This window comes from Oncorhynchus nerka, linkage group LG9a (genome assembly GCF_034236695.1).
Source record: "Oncorhynchus nerka isolate Pitt River linkage group LG9a, Oner_Uvic_2.0, whole genome shotgun sequence".
In the NCBI taxonomy this organism is placed as follows: Eukaryota; Metazoa; Chordata; class Actinopteri; order Salmoniformes; family Salmonidae; genus Oncorhynchus; species Oncorhynchus nerka.
The window spans coordinates 17,743,851-17,764,390 of NC_088404.1; the positions used below are offsets into that span (position 1 = coordinate 17,743,851).

Below are 20,540 nucleotides of genomic sequence, written 5' to 3' on the forward strand. Positions count from 1 at the left end.
CAAATATTATATCTGTTTAGGCTTCTTGTGGTCAATTGGCAGTCAAAAAAAATATTTTTTCATTATGTTCTGGCCCCCCGACCATCTGCTCAATAAAAAATTGACCCACGGCTGAATCTAGTTGATGATCCCTGCTCTAAGGCCAAGCAAGGAGAAGCAAGGAGCAAGGAGAAGAAGAACAGAAAACACTGTTCGATGCCAGTCAGATCGATAAGGACAAAACGGACTACATCAAAGAAAAACGTCAATATCTACAAGCACATTTTTAGAGAATAGAGAACAATGAGCAGATTTCAGTGTAATGTTCCAGAGGCTAAGAGAAAACAGAGAGATTGGTCTCTATCCTGTCTACAGCCCTGGTCTCAGAACAATTCAACTATCCCACATGAAGAAACCTATTAAAAAGTTTAAGAGGACAAGACAGCTGAAAGTGGAACACTAGGCAAAACACACCGATGCTGATTCTGACCTAAATACAGCAGAGAGAGAGAGAGAGAGAGAGAGAGAGAGAGAGAGAGAGAGAGAGAGAGAGAGAAAGAAAGAAAGAGAGAGAGAGGGTGAGAGAGAGGGAGAGGGAAAGAGAGGGGATAGAGAGTGAGAGAGATGGGGAGAGAAATAGAGAGAGAGAGAGGGAGAGAGAGGGGGAGAGAGAGGAAAAGACAGCGAGTGGGGGAGAGAGAGCGCGAGAGAGAGAGAGAGAGAGAGAGAGAGAGCGAGCGAGAGAGAGAGAGAGAGAGAGAGAGAGCGAAAGAGAGAGAGAGAGGGTGAGAGAGAGGGTGAGAGAGAGGGTGAGAGAGGGAGAGAGAGAGGAAAAGACAGCGAGAGGAGGAGAGAGAGAGGGGGAGAGAGAGTGAGAGAGAGCGGGAGGGGGAGAGAGAGAGAAACAGCGAGAGAGTGATAGAGAGAGAGAGAGAGAGCGAGTGAGAGAGAGCGAGAGAGAGCGAGAGAGAGCGAGCGAGAGTGTGAGAGAGAGAGGGAGAGAGGAGGAGAGACAGAGCGAGAGAGCGAGAGAGAGAGAGAGAGAGAGAGAGAGAGAGAGAGAGAGAGAGAGAGAGAGAGCAAGAGCCAGAGAGAGAGCCAGAGCGAGAGAGAGAGAGAGAGAGAGAGAGAGAGAGAGAGAGAGAGAGAGAGAGAGAGAGACAGTCTTGAAAGGTTGTTTCAGAAATAACTTGCTACTTAGCCCCGAGGAGGACAGCTAGTAACCTCAATGCAAACTGGCTTCACTTTAACCACATCATCGATCGCATCTGTACCACAACCTCATCCCTCATCCATCCACATACAGTAACCTTGTCAACCATAATGTAAAACCTCATCTGTTCACATAACCTCATCCCTCATCCGTTACTCTGGACCCTGATCTCTCTTTTGAAGAACATATCAAGACCATTTCAAGGACAGCTTTTTTCCATCTACGTAACATTGCAAAAATCAGAAACTTTCTGTCCAAAAATGATGCAGAAAAATTAATCCATGCTTTTGTCACTTCTAGGTTAGACTACTGCAATGCTCTACTTTCCGGCTACCCGGATAAAGCACTAAATAAACTTCAGTTAGTGCTAAATACGGATGCTAGAATCCTGACTAGAACCAAAAATTTTGATCATATTACTCCAGTGCTAGCTTCCCTACACTGGCTTCCTGTCAAAGCAAGGGCTGATTTCAAGGTTTTACTGCTAACCTACAAAGCATTACATGGGCTTGCTCCTACCTATCTCTCTGATTTGGTCCTGCCGTACATACCTACACGTACGATATGGTCACAAGAAGCAGGCCTCCTAATTGTCAATAGAATTTCTAAGCAAACAGCTGGAGGCAGGGCTTTCCCCTATAGAGCTCCATTTTTATGGAACGGTCTGCCTACCCATGTCAGAGACGCAAACTCGGTCTCAACCTTTAAGTCTTTACTGAAGACTCATCTCTTCAGTGGGTCATATGATTGAGTGTAGTCTGGCCCAGGTGTGGGAAGGTGAACGGAAAGGCTCTGGAGCAACGAACCGCCCTTGCTGTTTCTGCCTGGCCGGTTCCCCTCTTTCCACTGGGATTCTCTGCCTCTAACCCTATTACAGGGGCTGAGTCACTGGCTTACTGGGGCTCTCTCATACCGTTCCTGGGAGGGGTGCGTCTCCTGAGTGGGTTGAGTCACTGATGTGATCATCCTGTCTGCGTTGGCTCCCCCCCCCCCCTTGGGTTGTGCCGTGGCGGAGATCTTTGTGGGCTATACTCAGCCTCGTCTCAGGATGGTAAGTTGGTGGTTGAAGATATCCCTCTAGTGGTGTGGGGGCTGTGCTTTGGCAAAGTGGGTGGGGTTATATCCTTCCTGTTTGGCCCTGTCCGGGGGTGTCCTCGGATGGGGCCACAGTGTCTCCTGACCCCTCCTGTCTCAGCCTCCAGTATTTATGCTGCAGTAGTTTATGTGTCGGGGGGCTAGGGTCAGTTTGTTATATCTGGAGTACTTCTCCTGTCCTATTCGGTGTCCTGTGTGAATTTAAGTGTGCTCTCTCTAATTCTCCCTTTCTTTCTCTCTCTCGGAGGACCTGAGCCCTAGGACCATGCCTCAGGACTACCTGACATGATGACTCCTTGCTGTCCCCAGTCCACCTGGCCGTGCTGCTGCTCCAGTTTCAACTGTTCTGCCTTATTATTATTGGACCAGGCTGGTCATTTATGAACATTTGAACATCTTGGCCATGTTCTGTTATAATCTCCACCCGGCACAGCCAGAAGAGGACTGGCCACCCCACATTGCCTGGTTCCTCTCTAGGTTTCTTCCTAGGTTTTGGCCTTTCTAGGGAGTTTTTCCTAGCCACTGTGCTTCTACACCTGCATTGCTTGCTGTTTGGGGTTTTAGGCTGGGTTTCTGTACAGCACTTTGAGATATCAGCTGATGTACGAAGGGCTATATAAATACATTTGATTTGATTTGATCCATCCACATACAGTAACCTTGTCACCCATAATGTAAAACCTCATCTGTTCACATAACCTCATTCCTCCACATACAGTAACATTGTCATCCATAATGTAACACCTCATCTGTTCACATAACCTCGTCCACATTATCTACATGCCATGATCTGAAATCTCATCCACGTTGAGAAAGTAGTGAGTAGCACACCTGCAGGTCTGCTTACTTCAACACTCATTACATGTTTACTACAGTGGGATGAAACAGCTCACTGAGCCACAAGCCCTATCTGAGTAATGCCACACGGCCACAATACCATTTCTAGTATAAACATGACAGAACTGTGTTAGAGTCACGTAGTTCAAAACACAGAAAACAGAGGCCAAGACAAGAATATGTGTACACAACTATCATCCATATCTCACACAAGTAAACACTGTAGTAGATGCTGAATACAAGTGTGTGTGTGTGTGTGTGTGTGTGTGTGTGTGTGTGTGTGTGTGTGTGTGTGTGTGTGTGTGTGTGTGTGTGTGTGTGTGATCCAGACTCACCCTCAGGGCTTCTATGACCAGGTCCCGGGCCTCCAGCTCCCCCTCCATGATGCTGAGCAGGGTCAGGAGCTCCGGCTTGCTCAGATTATCCATGTTAAACTCACATTTCTACAACACACACACACAAATAAATACATCTTACTTATCACATATTAACAGTGAGAGATGTATTAAAAAGTTTATTTTTAAATGTAACTGGGACACACATTTTTATACAATATTATACTCTCTTCTTAGAAAACACTCATAAATACGCATGTTTGTAATCAAATCCAAGGGAAATGACAAATGTTTTGGCAAAGAGGGACATGAAACTTCAGAGCACCAACTTACTGAAAACTGCATCAACAGCAACAAAACAGTAGAGTTAGAAATGTGCATGATGACTAACAACACTTCTCAGATGGGTCTCATTAAGGTTTGTTATAATGAAGCTGAATGTCTGGCTGTACATTGAGGCCATTAATGTCAAACTACATTTAGCCACATCATTAAAAGCTGATTTGGCCATTTGGACCCACAGGGACAACGGACAGATGGATTGGGATGGAGGATAGAGGTAATTGTGAGTGACCAGACCACTTTCTGCTTTTGCATCATCAATCAATTAAAAGCTTTTCCAACCTCTCTGAGAAATGGCTGGCTATACATTCCTGGGTTTACCGGTAGAGTTTTTGGCGAGGAGAGAGAGAACATTGGAACGGTGGCTGCTTCTGGTTCGTCTACATTCCATGATAGAGACGACACTATCAAACTGACTGACAGATGACAGACTGACGACTCGTTGTTCTGATTGAATAAGACTAACTTGTCTGTCATCCTCCTTCCACAACTTAAGATGATATTGGGAGCTTAACTAAATTCATATAGGTGTACAATGAAAATGATGCAACCTCACAGGCTGAGAGGTGCACTGAGATAAGATTGGAGGTGATAAAGTTACTTGGCAAGAACATCTGCAGAGAAACCCTCTCTTATAGCACTAGATACAGGGGTGGGCAACTCCAGTCCTCTGATTGGTGTCACAGTTTTGCCCCAGCTAACACACCTGACTCCAATAATCACCTAATCATGCTCTTCAGTTTAGAATGCAATTTGATTAATCAGCTGTGTTTGTTAGGGGATGGAGACAGAAGAACATCCAATTCCATTTTTCATTCTAATTCCTTTCAGCTGAGCTTTTGTTTTTGCACAGCTATTTGTTCAATAAACCAATAAACGAAAATAAAATCTGGAGAGGGAGGGAGAGACGAGCTCCTAGCCTCTAGTCACAAGCGCTCTATTTTATCTCTGCTAAGGCAGATGCGTTTGTACCTGTTCAATTTGGTGACATTCAATCACCCTGCCACAGATACGTTATTGTCTATCATAATTCTGAATCCCTGCCAATGTTTCTCCATGTTCATCATCGATCCAGCAGCCTCCTTCATAAAGATCCATTAAATCACAGACAGAATATATAACCTATGAAACCAGCCTGGTCTTTCAGCAGGCTGCTGGAGTTCAAAGTGTTCCTAAATACTAGGCGTCCCAATACTGTGTCTGGATAACAAGACATTGTAAGACTAATGGCTTGAGATTAGAGGTCGACCGATTAATCGGAATGGCCGATTAATTAGGGCCGATTTCAAGTTTTCATAACAATCGGTAATCGGTATTTTTGGACACCGATTTGCCAATTTTTAAATATATATTTTTTAAATGTTATATTGCTTTTTGTTTTTTTACACCTTTATTTAAGTAGGCAAATCAGTTAAGAACACATTCTTATTTTCAATGACGGCCTAAGAACAGTGGGTTAACTGCCTTGTTCAGGGGCAGATCGACAGATTTTTACCTTGTCAGCTCGGGGATTCATTTTTGCAACCTGGTTACTAGTCCAACGCTCTAACCACCTGCCTTACATTGCACTCCACGAGGAGCCTGCCTGGCAGACTGACTACCTGTTACGCGAGGGCAGCAAGAAGCCAAGGTAAGTTGCTAGCTAGCATTAAACTTATCTTATAAAAAACAATCAATCTTAACATAATCACTAGTTAACTACACATGGTTGATGATATTACTAGTTTATCTAGAGTGTCCTGCGTTTCATATAATCGATGCGGTGCCTGTTAATTTCTCATTGAATCGCAGCCTACTTCGCCAAACGGGTGAGCGCATTTGCGAAAAAAGCACTGTCGTTGCACCAATGTACCTAACCATAAACATCAATGCCTTTCTTTACAATCAATACACGAGTATATATTTTTAAACCTGCATATTTAGTTAATATTGCCTGCTAACATGAATTTCTTATAATTAGGGAAATTGTGTCACTCCTCTTGCGTTCCGTGCAAGTGTGAAGTCCATTTATTCCTAACAAAGGCCGTAATGAATTTGCCAGAATTGTACATAATTATGACATAACATTGAAGGTTGTACAATGTAATAGCAATATTTAGTCTTAGGGATGCCATCCGTTAGATAAAATACGGAACGGTTCAGTATTTCACTGAAAGAATAAACGTTTTGTTTTCGAATTGATAGTTTCCGGAATCGACCATTTTAATGGCCAAAGGCTCATATTTCTGTGTGTTATGTTATAATTAAGTCTATGATTTGACAGAGCAGTCTGACTGAGCGATGGTAGGCACCAGCAGGCTCGTAAGCATTCATTCAAACAGCACTTTTGTGCGTTTTGCCAGCAGCTCTTCCCTGTGCTTCAAGCATTGCGCTGTTTATGACTTCAAGCCTATCAACTCCCGAGATGAGGCTGGTGTAACCGATGTGAAATGTCTAGCTAGTTAGCGGGGTGCACGCTAATAGCGTTTCAATCGGTGACGTCACTCGCTCTGAGACTTGGAGTAGTTGTTCCCCTTGCTCTGCATGGGTAACGCTGCTTCGAGGGTGGCTGTTGTCGATGTGTTCCTGGTTCGAGCCCAGGTAGGAGCGAGGGGAGGAAGCTATACTGTTACAATGGCAATACTAAAGTACCTATCAGAAAATCCAATAGTCAAAGGTATATGAAATACAAATGGTATAGAGATAAATAGTCCTATAATTCCTATAATAACTACAACCTAAAACTTCTTACCTGGGAATATTGAAGACTCATGTTAAATGGAACCACCAGCTTTCATATGTTCTCATGTTCTGAGCAAGGAACTTAAACGGTAGCTTTTTTACATGGCACATATTGCACTTTTACTTTCTTCTCCAACACTTTGTTTTTGCATTATTTAAACCAAATTGAACATGTTTCATTATTTATTTGAGGCTAAATTGATTTTATTGATGTATTATATTAAGTTAAAATACGTGTTCATTCAGTGTTGTTGTAATTGTCATTATTACAAATACATTTTTAAAAACGGCCGATTAATCGGTATCGGCCTTTTTTGGTCCTCCAATAATCGGTATCGGCGTTGAAAAATCATAATCGGTCGACCTTACTTGAGATACCGTAAAATTATTTTTGTCATGCAAGCAAGTAAACCAAATTACAGTAAGATTGAAGCCCTTAGAAAGTATGGTAATCTATTTCATTCAGAACAGCCCCAACCAAGCTAGGATGGGGTTAAAAGTGAAGAATCCAGCGATTGATTCACTCTGTTTCAAGCTTTCAAATGAATTCCCAACCCCTACGCAGCATTCTCCCCATGCTGTGCTGCTGCCAGTGAGCCATTTGGAGAATTGGAAGTCTTCGAAGGCTTGCATGACACTATCCCAACCAAAGCCTGTACGTGATGCTGTCATGTGGGCCCCCGGTCTTCGTCAATGTACTCGGTTGGCATTTCTCCCTCCTGCATTTCTGCCCAGTGAGCAGGTGAGGGAAGCTAAGGCTAATTTGTTCCAAGAGCCTTGAGTTAAGTTCCTAATGATAGCCTATTCCCTATATAGTGCACTACTTTTGACCAGAGCCCTAGTAGTTCACTACATAAGGAATAGGGGGTCATTTGGGAAGCAGACGTGGTGTGCTGTGCTGCCTGCAAAGGGCAGGAGCCTGGCTAGTATTCAGCTAACTCCTCACTGTACTGGAGTTAATCAGGACTATGTCACTTCCCATTGGGACACACTGAAGAGGACAAGACTGAAGACCAGATTCAAGCTTTAAGGCCTCGTGTTTTTGTTACATTGGAAAATCTTACTGCATATGCTTAGAAACTAGGGCTGTGATGATACCAGTATCACTGACCAGTGTGGCCCTACCACCACCATTCATCAACCTCTGACCCCTCTCTAAACCAAGTGAACTGGTCCTCAAGGGCCCTTCAGAAAAGAAACTCCCTGACCAAGGGCCAACAAAAGAGGGTGTTGCAGGCAGGACTCTATAATGCGACTAAATATTTTGCTGTGCCACCAGGAGATGTACTTTGGGAGCACAATGAGCCTAGACAAAATTATTCCAGATAATAATTGTTGTAATCATAAGGCTTCGCTGCACCATTGTTTCCGAGTCCCTAGAGAAAAACAAGAGTGCATATTCGTTAGCATCATGGTTGCACCATTACTACAGAGAAAACGGCTTGCTTCTAGCCCAAACAGGTCAAATGATCTGACCCATATTACTGGAGAGGACGGATGGTTGGTTGATGTGCTGTCCTCGAGGCACCTGTTCAGCTGAATGCTAAGTGTAAACTAGCCTCCGAGCCGTAAAAGCAAGGGAAGGAGTGCAGTGTGCACTGAACACGCTCAGTAGAGCTGGGCTGGCGGGCTGGCTTGGCTGACACTGACACGGTACTCTGAGCTATGCCAGCTGAATCACTGAAATTAAGACCAATTTAGAAAGGTCTCCGGTGTACATACCCCCTCCCCCTCTCCTTCTCTCACTGCTCTATCTCTGGCCTCCTTCCTTCCATCTCTCTCTTGCTTTCTTTCTGCCCCCTTCCATTACTTTCTTACTTTGTCTTGCTTTTCTTGCCTTCTGAGTCATTCCATGTCATTTCAGAAAGCCATGACACCCACCATCTCAGATGGTTCTGAAATCGTTTCTGTAGTTGGAAACAGGTAAGATTGGCATTTCTGAAACATCATTTTGTTTAAATTTAAGCTAATTAATTACACCCAAATTGACCATTTTAATTTATAGGATTCAGATCCTATTCAATAAATATATTACCCAACATCAGATGTGTATGTACCAAACATCTTCCTACCAAAGAGTAAGACATTTTTTGTCAAAAACCACCAACGGACCCTCCACACCCCACGCCAATCCCACCCCAACAACCAGTATACAGTATCAGCTCTCTATGTTTGACATAGAGTATAAAATAAAGCTGTGACTTGGAGTATTGCTTCTTCATACTATGTAATATATTCCCTGTGAATCTGGTGATGTTTTTTTTGCCCTGTTCAGAGAAATTTGTCATTGAAGTTACCATAAAGAAGTGTGGAAGTACCCGATTTTGACCACTGGATGCCCCTGTTCCTGCTATACCACCACACTCTATTATCCATTTTAGTGTGCTACTTTGGGTAGAAAACAATAGATTTTGCTCATGATGAAAATAAACTGTGTGGTCATCCTCACAAGTCAAGTCAGTCCTCCATGAAAGCAATTAACTTTGTCCGTCTCTTAGCAACCTAATACTTCAACCCAACTCCCGTTGAATGGTCCAACAGTGGCGGCTCACTGACAGGGCTATCACTTTGACTTTTCCTACAAGCCCAAAACTTTGATGGAGAAATGGGCTAGGGACTACCCTAACAAAACAATACATTGCATGGCAGTATTGTGTTTTTCAACAAAAATAAATATCATGAATCAGCTATACAGTATATATATTATGATATTTACCATTAAACCCAACCCAATACCATTACCATTGTAAAACACTATACAGTGTGTGTTGGGACTTTTACCATTGAAGACCATCACATGGAAACCATTAACTCTTGTAGCCCAATGGTTTGCTTGTCCACCAGGAACAGTCTAACAGTAACTAATCCAGACCTTTTATGATGGGAAAAAACATACACAAAGGGGACAGATCTTGGACACAGATTAAAGAAAACTGTCAAATATTTTTCAACTTCATATTCATTATCTCCAACGCAACTCCAACGTCAACATCAACATAAACAACATACATTTTTTTTAAAGTCCTCTCACTGTCAACTGCATTTATTTTCAGCAAACTTAACATGTGTAAATACTTGTATGAACATAACAAGATTCAACAACTGAGACATAAACTGAACAAGTCCCACAGACATGTGACTAACAGAAATGAAATAATGTGTCCCTGAACAAAGGGGGGGTCAAAATCAAAAGTAATAGTTAGTATCTGGTGTGGCCACCAGCTGCATTAAGTATTGTAGTGCATCTCCTCGTGGACTGCACCAGATTTGCCAGTTCTTGCTGTGAGATGTTACCCCACTCTTCCACCAAGGCACCTGCAAGTTCCCGGACATTTCTGGGGGGAATGGCCCTAGCCCTCACCAGCCCCCAACAGGTCCCAGACATGCTCAATGGGATTGAGATCTGGGCTCTTCGCTGGCCATGTCAGAACCCTAACCCTAACCCTCTTTAGTGTCCTAAGTTTTCATAACTGTGACCTTAATTGCCTATTGTCTGTAAGCTGTTAGTGTCTTAACGACCGTTCCACAGGTGCATGTTCATTCATTGTTTATGGTTCATTGAACACGCATGGAAAACAGTGTTAAAACCCTTTACAATGAAGATCTCTGAAGTTATTTGCATTTTTACGAATTATCTTCGAAAGACAGGGTCCTGAGAAAGGGACGTTTCTTTTTTTTGAGTTTATGTGAAAATTGCACGTTTCTGTGTTAGATAGAGGAACATACGTATTTCTAATGAAATCATCGGTGTACATCATGTGATTTAAACTAATTATGAGTAGGCAATGCCTACTAATTGCATACTAATTGTCTATTAATTTGAATTGTGAAGACTTGAATTGTGAGGGCAATCACACAATATACTTTCATCATGTGCCAAATGTATTGGTTTTCGACCCAAAGCTGCAAAGGAAATGTTGCACTCTTGAGTGCTAATGTTTGGAGGATATATTGGCATGCGTGTTGTTAGAGGGCTGGCAAACTGTGCCAATATATCCTCTAAACACCGGCTTCGAGGGCATTATCACTTTTATACAACGGGTTACCAACATATTCAAATAATGACATATTTTCATTAAATGGACGTATCAATGGACGTGATCCAGTCGTTCAGTCTTTTTGTTCTGTGTCTATGGACGCGACCAAGTGGTTCAGTCTTTTTGTTCTGTATCTATGGACTCGACCAAGTCGTTCAGTCTTTTTGGTCTGTATCTATGGACGCGACCAAGTCGTTCAGTCTTTTTGTTCTGTATCTATGGACGTGACCAAGTCGTTCAGTCTTTTTGTTCTGTATCTATGGACTCGACCAAGTCGTTCAGTCTTTTTGTTCTGTATCTATGGACTCGACCCAGTCGTTCAGTCTTTTTGTTCTGTATCTATGGACTCGACCAAGTCGTTCAGTCTTTTTGTTCTGTATCTATGGACGCGACCAAGTCGTTCAGTCTTTTTGTTCTGTATCTATGGACGCGACCAAGTCGTTCAGTCTTTTTGTTCTGTATCTATGGACGCGACCAAGTCGTTCAGTCTTTTTGTTCTGTATCTATGGACTCGACCCAGTCGTTCAGTCTTTTTGTTCTGTATCTATGGACTCGACCAAGTCGTTCAGTCTTTTTGTTCTGTATCTATGGACGCGACCAAGTCGTTCAGTCTTTTTGTTCTGTATCTATGGACGCGACCAAGTCGTTCAGTCTTTTTGTTCTGTATCTATGGACTCGACCAAGTCGTTCAGTCTTTTTGTTCTGTATCAATGGACGCGACCAAGTCGTTCAGTCTTTTTGTTCTGTATCAATGGACGCGACCAAGTCGTTCAGTCTTTTTGTTCTGTCTATGGACGCGACCAAGTCGTTCAGTCTTTTTGTTCTGTATCAATGGACGCAACCAAGTCGTTCAGTCTTTTTGTTCTGTCTATGGACGCGATCAAGTCGTTCAGTCTTTTTGTTCTGTCTATGGACGCGACCAAGTCGTTCAGTCTTTTTGTTCTATATCAATGGACGCGACCAAGTCGTTCAGTCTTTTTGTTCTGTCTATGGACGTGATCCAGTCGTTAGAATGTTCCATTGCCATGCTGCCTGGAAACGTTCTTATCCCTTGCTTGCTAGCCAACTATGCCTAACTTACAGTCACGTCAAAAAGTGTAGCCAGAATAACAGCAAAGTAGCTGCATTTGCATTTGTTAAAGCTTTTTTCTAGAGACATTTATTTGGATAGATCCATAACAATGAGCTAATGAGGTGCAATTTTGCCTGGCATAGAAAATGTGCTCACTTGTCAGGACACTGTTGTTCAGAGGAGCTAGCCAACAACACAGCTACAGTAACAAAATCACTTCAAACTCAAATCAAATCTTATTAGTCACGTGCGCCGATTACAACAGTGAAATGCTTACTTACGAGCCCCCAACCAACAATGAAGTTTAAAAAAATACGTAAAACAACAATAGCGAGACTATACACAGGGGGGGGGGGGGGTACCGGTACACAGTCAATGTGCAGGGGTACCGGTACAGAGTCAATGTGCGGGGGTACCGGTACAGAGTCAATGTGCAGGGGTACCGGTACAGAGTCAATGTGCAAGGGTACTGGTACAGAGTCAATGTGCAGGGGTACCGGTACAGAGTCAATGTGCAGGGGCACCGGATAGTTGAGGTAATATGTACATGAATGTAGAGTTATTAAAGTGACTATGCATAAATGATAATAACAGAGAGTAGCAGCGGTGTAAAAGAGGGGAGAGGGGGCAATGCAAATAGTCTGGGTAGCCATTTGATTAGCTGTTCAGGAGTCTTATGGTTTAGGGGTAAAAGCTGTTAAGAAGCATCTTGGACCAAGACTTGGCGCTCCGGTCCCGCTTCCCGTGCGGTAGCAGAACTGAAAAGCTGGAAAAACTGCAAATTAGCTGCATTTCGTTTGACCTTCTTTCAATAAATATTTTTGGGTTTATATACATTCAAATTATGCCAGCTGATTCATGATTTTGACTGGCTGAGAAACGCTGCCTGTCTGTCTCATCCTGACTCCCGACACGTTCAGTACTATGGGACAGCAGGAGATTGAATTTGAATATTGAAACAATGTTGTAAATGTGAGAGACAGACAGCAGGTTTATACAAATCTCCACTGTTGAAAACTAGATGTTAGTCTAAAAGAAATGTGAGATAATGTCAAGATGCTTTTTATAGTGGAGATTTTGTTTATAAAGTACCTGGCTGGGCTGATGAGACAGTGGATTACACAGTCAGATGGAACAGAGTAAATAGGCCTTTTAACGTCATAGATTTAGCCGGTGGTAACTTGTGGAATAGACACCGTCTGGAATGCGGCTTTAACCAATCAGCATTCAGGCTTAGACCCACCCGTTGTATAATAGGTAATAAACACAAGAGACCAGCAAAATGGATAAAATGGTGAGGCGGTATAGCAGGAACAACAAATCAAATCAAATGTAATTTATTTGTGACATGCTTTGTAAACAACAGGTGTAGACTAACAGTGAAATGTTTACTTGCGGGCCCTTCCCAACAATGCAGAGAAAAAGAGAAATAATATAAAAATAATAACACAAGGAATAAATACACAACGAGAAACGATAACTTGGCTTTATACACAGGTACCAGTACAGAGTTGATGTGCAGGAGTACAATTACATTACATAGTACAGAGTTGATGTGTAGGAGTACAATTACATTACATAGTACAGAGTTGATGTGTAGGAGTACAATTACATTACATAGTACAGAGTTGATGTGCAGGAGTACAATTACATTACATAGTACAGAGTTGATGTGTAGGAGTACAATTACATTACATAGTACAGAGTTGATGTGTAGGAGTACAATTACATTACATAGTACAGAGTTGATGTGCAGGAGTACAATTACATTACATAGTACAGAGTTGATGTGTAGGAGTACAATTACATTACATAGTACAGAGTTGATGTGTAGGAGTACAATTACATTACATAGTACAGAGTTGATGTGCAGGAGTACAATTACATTACATAGTACAGAGTTGATGTGTAGGAGTACAATTACATTACATAGTACAGAGTTGATGTGTAGGAGTACAATTACATTACATAGTACAGAGTTGATGTGCAGGAGTACAATTACATTACATAGTACAGAGTTGATGTGTAGGAGTACAATTACATTACATAGTACAGAGTTGATGTGCAGGAGTACAATTACATTACATAGTACAGAGTTGATGTGTAGGAGTACAATTACATTACATAGTACAGAGTTGATGTGTAGGAGTACAATTACATTACATAGTACAGAGTTGATGTGTAGGAGTACAATTACATTACATAGTACAGAGTTGATGTGTAGGAGTACAATTACATTACATAGTACAGAGTTGATGTGTAGGAGTACAATTACATTACATAGTACAGAGAAGCAATACTCCAAACCACATCTTCATACTACTTGTGAAACATACAGAACTGATACTGAGTACTGGTTGTTAGGATGGGAATGGCTACCCAGACTACCCCCCCAACGCTGCTGCTACTCTCTGTTATTATCTTTGCATAGCCACTTTAACAACTCTTACCCACGTGTAAATAATTACCTAAATTACCTCGACACCGGTGCCCCCACACATTGACACGATGACTCTGTACCGGTGCCACCTGAATATAGCCCAGCTATTGTTATTTACTGTTGTTCTTATCTCTTACTTTTTAAGGTATTTTCTTAAAACTGCATTGTTGGTTAAGGGCTTGTAAGCATTTCACTGTAAGGTCTACACCTGTTGTATTCGGCGCATGTGACAAATAAAATTTGATGTGATTTTGATTGGTGTGGGGTGTCCGTAGCTGGGTTTAATTTGTTTGTCTTACTCATTGGTAGGAAGAAGTTTGGTCCAAATCGGATGTTGGGTACTATATTTATTGAATATTATCTAAATCCTATACATTAAAATGGCCAATTTAGGTGCAATCAACACAAAAAAAAGAAAGTGCAACTAACAACACAACCGATTTCAGAATAATCTGAGATGGTAGGTGTGGAAACTCCTCTTTCTTGTGCTTTTTGAGGTGGAACGACCCTTGTTCTTCTACCACCACCCACATCTCTTCTCTTCTTCCCATTTCAACAGCTACCTGCCTGTCTCGTTCCCCCCACCCCAAGGGGATCTTCCAGTCAATCATTTCAATAGCCTTTGAGCCTCAAACCCAGAACAGTTATTATATTTCCTGTGCCCTATAAGAATATGCAAATGCTTAAGAAATGGTCAATTACATATAAACATATATAGAATAGGCGTAGTTCATGGTAAAGTCAAGTGGCTAATGGGAGACTGGCCAGTCCAGTGCCTATTCTGCATGAATTGACTGACTGGTCGATAGACAGCAATGGTCTGACTGAACAGAGCACATGGAACCATCCAAGCATACCACAACCAGCGAAAGGTACCACGGACCCCTCCCGCGGGGCAAAATATTGATTAATTTGCACAGAGGGGTAGCAAGCTGCTGCCCTGGCACATATGTATGTTGTAACCTGCCTGTCTGCAAGACGAGGGGCCAGTGTGAGAAGTCCCAGATAGATGAGTGTAAACAAGTGCAACTCAGCCTGATTAGTCAGGAGACTGCAGACAAACAAACACTTTCACTAAGATTCAACATGTCTAATACTGTTCTATTGGTCACAGGTCAAATCTAAAGTATTAGTAGGCCTACAGAATACGGAAAAGGTTTTTTGAGTGCAAATAGCCAAAAATGCTTTATGTTCAGACAAGTGCTGCTGAATATTGGATTGTAGTGGTTTGGTTTGGGGGTCCTCATAGGATAGCCTATATAGGCCTTTCTTTTCTAACCATAAAGGCAATATTTTTCAAATGCAAATTTGCATGTAGGCTACATCAGATAACAATATATTCACATTAAAGCCACAATGACACAAAGCACAAACCAACCATTAACATATTTTGTTTCAACTTAGAGCTTTTGATGTATAGAGAAGAATTACAGCATTGTGCATTGAACAGCCATCTCAAAAGCAGCGCCCTATCTCGTAGCCTATTCAGAAGACGAGCCAGCGCAAACCTATAGCCTAAATTGTGTTTCAAATGTAAGTTGCCTACACATTGAAACCACCGTTTTAACCACACTGTACCAACTGTATTACAACACCGCAAATCAGTGCTTTATAGCCAACTACGCTTCCCCATATCGGCCGTGCCAACAGACAGCTTTTTGAGGTGTGAGAAATATATTAACCCAATTCCTTTGATTTTAATTCTCATAACAGACTTGGATCATATGTATATAGTCTATTTGGAAAAAAATCTGAGAACCTTTGTTTTGCTGTTCGCTACATTGTCACAAGAATAACATCTTGCTGTTGCTTCAAGATGAACACTCAGGTTCATAGAGAAATGCACCGTCTTTCTGTATTCATTATTCCTGTGCCCGGTGCCTTTATTCCAAAACGAATCATGCAAATATAGAAACATATAGACCTGGCTATAATATGAAAATGTCTTACCGCTTCGACACTTCCAAGCACTGTTGTTGCCAGTGTTTGTATCGGAGGACGCTGTTCCCCGCTCGCTCCCTCCGACGCCATCTTCCTACTGTAGCGGTCTGCTGGAGTGCGGGCAACACACAGAACATAAAACAACGCATTCAGTACCACTTTAACTACTACGCTGCTGAATGCAAATTTCACATACGACTGTAGCCTCAAATTGTAAAAACACTCGAGAGAAAAATGTGTCTCCGCGGATGCGACAGTCTAGACTAGACCAGACCATGGCATTTCGGGGAGCGCAGGTTGGTTAAGGACAGTAGGCGTGGACCCTAGGCGTATTCCAGATGAGAATGCGTTCTCAATTTGAAAGGAGGTGCGTTGCGCGGTGGCTAAAGAGTGACAAAAAAATGTGTGGTGGGGAAAAGTGTCGCCAAGACTGTGTCCTATTTCTGCCTAAACCCACCATGCCAAGGCTTACAACTAGGCTACCTCTTACCCTTCCTATGACTATGTGGAATCGGTGGATGTATGAATAACATAGCCTGATGAAGGATGGTCTTCATGTTGTGTTGTCATGAGTTACATGCCAACAGTCAGAGTAACGGTTTCGGCCTATTGGGATAACGTATGCCTAAGAATGCACCATAGATACAGTAGCCTATGTCATTCACTGTTTTGTATAATTATATCAAATATTCCAAGTGCCTAATGTCAGCTAAAATATCCAGGATATACACCTTTTTTACAGGTTAGATTTTCCTGCAATTATTACCTCATAGCCTAAACGTTTTTATTAAATGTAGGCCCAAAGACCTATAGGCTTGTAATCTAGATCTGCGGCCTGAGATATGCCTTTGGATCGATAGATCATGTATCATTTCTGGTACCATTTATTTCAATGCTGTCAATAATGGCTCTGCAGTCTCGACAGATGATCGACCATTGATATGAATGAGTTATACTGGGGTTTCCAGATGTACCATTTAGGATTACAGAGTTGATCCCCGCTGCCTGATTATTTATTGCCTTGATACACGATTTGGGTCAAATAGCATTGTGGTGATGTACAGTAGGCCTGCGATAATTACTGACGGGCGTTTGTGTTTGGACTGTTTTATAGCTGGTGCCATTGCTGCTTTGAAATTACACGCACAGTGGAATACCTTGGTGATGTCACTTCCACAGTGTGTCCCATTTCTCTGTTCCACAGACTCTCTTAGCTTCATACTGTATGTCATAGTTAGAATTAAGTGTGTATAGTACAGTACTGGGTTGTCTCAATTACCACACCTACAGGTGCAATCAGTGGACAGCTGCCAGTCAGTCTGTGCGCTGTTCATTTAAGATGTGGCCCAGGCCCTTGGCTCGCAGACATAGCCTATTATTGTCCTGGCTCCTGTCATGCGTCAAATCCAAAACTCATGTCTAAATCAGATGCAGATCGCTGGACATTGCTGGAGATGTCATGCAGAGATAATCTTTTCCATCCATCCCCTTTCTCAATCAGGTTGCTGAAGGGAAACGTGTCATTAGTTGGAGATTATGGGGACTGTTGATGAAAGGGGCTCAGTGCCTTCAGAAAGTATTTACACCCCTGGACTTTTCCACATTTTTGTGTTAAAGCCTGAATTCAAAATATATTATGTTTAACAATACCCCACAATACCTTATAATGTCAAAGTGGAATGATGTTTTTCAAAACGTTTACAAATTAATTATAAATGAAAGCTGAAATGTATTGAAAAAATGTATATTCAACCCCTTTGTTTTGGCAAGTCTAAATAAATTCAAGAGTAAATCTGTGCTTAATAAGTCACATAATAAGTTGGACTCACTCCGTGTGCAATAATAGTGTTTAGCATGATTTTTCATGCACATTGAACACATTGAATATCCCTTTGAGCATGGTGAAGTTATTTACACTTTGGAGGGTGTATCAGTACACCCCAGTCATTACAAAGATACAGGTGTCCTTCCTAACTAATTTGCCAGAGAAGAAGGAGACCGCTCAGGGATTTCACCATAAGGCCAAGAGTGACTTTAAAACAGTTACAGAGTTTAATGGCTGTGGTAGGAGAAAACTGAGGATAGAGCAACCATATCTGTCTCAGCCGCCAGTATTTATGCTGCAGTAGTTTATGTGTCGGGGGGCTGGGGTCAGTTTGTTATATCTGGAGTACTTCTCCTGTCCTATTCGGTGTCCTGTGTGAATCTAAGTGTGCGTTCTCTAATTCTCTCCTTCTCTCTTTCTTTCTCTCTCTCGGAAGACCTGAGCCCTAGGACCATGCCCCAGGACTACCTGACATGATGACTCCTTGCTGTCCCCATTCCACCTGGCCATGCTGCTGCTCCAGTTTCAACTTCCACCTGACTGTGCTGCTGCTCCAGTTTCAACTGTTCTGCCTTATTATTATTTGACCATGCTGGTCATTTATGAACATTTGAACATCTTGGCCATGTTCTGTTATAATCTCCACCCGGCACAGCCAGAAGAGGACTGGCCACCCCACATAGCCTGGTTCCTCTCTAGGTTTCTTCCTAGGTTTTGGCCTTTCTAGGGAGTTTTTCCTAGCCACCGTGCTTCTACACCTGCATTGCTTGCTGTTTGGGGTTTTAGGCTGGGTTTCTGTACAGCACTTTGAGATATCAGCTGATGTACGAAGGGCTATATAAATAAATTTGATTTGATTTGATTTGATTCACTATTGTAGTTACTCCACAATACTAACCTACAGTAAATGACAGAGAGAAAAGAACCAAGCATTTACAGAATACAAATATTCCATAACATGCATCCTGTTTCCAACGAGGTACTAAAGTAATACTGTAAAAAATGTGGCAAAGCAATTCCATTTTTGTCCTGAATACAAAATGTTATGTTTCTGGCAAATCCAATACAACACATTACTGAGTACCACGCTCCATATTTTCAAGCACAGTGGTGGCTGCATCATATTATGGGTATGCTTGTAATCGTTAAGGAATGGGGAGTTTTTCAGGACAAAAAAAGAAATAAAATGGAGCTAAGCACAGGCAAAATCCTAGAGGAAAACCTGATTAAGTCTTCTTTCCACCAGACACTGGGATATGAATTCCCCTTTCAGCAGGACAATAACCTTAAACACAAGGCCAAATGTACACTGGAGCTGCTTGCCAAGAAGACAGTTAATATTCTTGAGTGGCCGATTTACAGTTGTCGTGTCTGGACTATCATTAAATGTCAAGACTTATTTATATCAAATCAGTTCGCTAGGTTTAATTATTACGTGATTCAACTAATCATGTAAACATTAATTAACTAGGAAGTCAGGGCACCACGGAAAATGTTGAGATTTACAGAGTTATAATTTTCCGAATATAACTGTTCAGATATTCAACATCTGATCAATTAGTCATTCTCATTAATGTATTATTATTACTACCTCATCAGTTCTCATTACTGAACGTCACAAACCCTTGGATATCTGCATGAACCCTAGCCTAAATCATGAATCAGCGACATACAAATTGGCTTAATTTTTTATTTACTAACTAACTAAATAAGCACTCAAAATTACATAACAAACAGAGAGTAGATATTTGGGTTACTACATGATATAAAGAAAAAGTCCCTAGTGGACAAAGCCGATAGGACGGCTTGGTAGACCAAGGAAAGGGGTGGGGACTGAGAAAGAGCGGGAAATATAATCATTGAAATGTCGGTTGTAGTTATTCTCGTACTAGACTTACGTAATTTCTAGCTGCAGACTAGTAATTATACGTCTAAGATTTGCTCTTATTCTGTAGTGATCGATAGTCTCAGAGTTGAACTATTTCCAGCAGTGTAGCCAAAACTACAGCTGTATGGTCTAATGGTCTATAGAATTGTAGCCATTCCAACATGGGGACTCGCTCGCTGACTTAATGTATATTTTGTAGGAAGTGGGTTTTATACTCTGTGGAAAAATGGGCGGTTCTATGACGCCTAATGTGATGTCTGGGCTCACGGGGGTGTGGCCACTGACTAGTTCATCTTTGTATGAAAATGCATACTCTCATTTAGAAGGTTAACATCACATTACATCTTTTCCCAAGTAGTTTCATGTTTAATCACATACGTTTCACAATATTTAGATGTAAACCTGACAGCTGGGAAATGTACACTTTAAGAGTTATAGTTATGTGTGTTTCCTGTCCTTCATGAGATCACCAAATGAAGCACACTCGTCACGACTGTCCCTTAAGTGTCCACGGACCATTCCCACATTCTCAAAAGTAGAAACATTGTTTAGTTCTCTCATTTTGGAGATTAGGAGTTTTGAAGAAAGAGAAACTCTTTGTTCTGGTAGACTCTCTCCCTCAGTACTGCATGGCAGTTTCTACCAGGTATTTATGACCATTGTAAAACCTGACGTGTGAGAGAGAAGGAGAGACAAGGAGGGGGGAGCCACGATATACACCCAAAAGGCCATGTTGTGACAGTTCCCCCTCTGGTGGGTTCAATCTTGTGATTATCCTGCAAGTTGCAAACCAACATAAAAATAACGTGATGTCC

At 41.9% G+C, this 20,540-nt stretch overlaps 1 pseudogene; it reads right to left on the reverse strand.

Moving 5' to 3' along the window:
* The window catches only part of LOC115122399 (cortactin-binding protein 2-like), a 171,573-nt pseudogene extending 155,116 nt beyond the window's left edge, over positions 1-16,457 (reverse strand).
* Between the last annotated feature and the right edge of the window lie 4,083 nt (positions 16,458-20,540).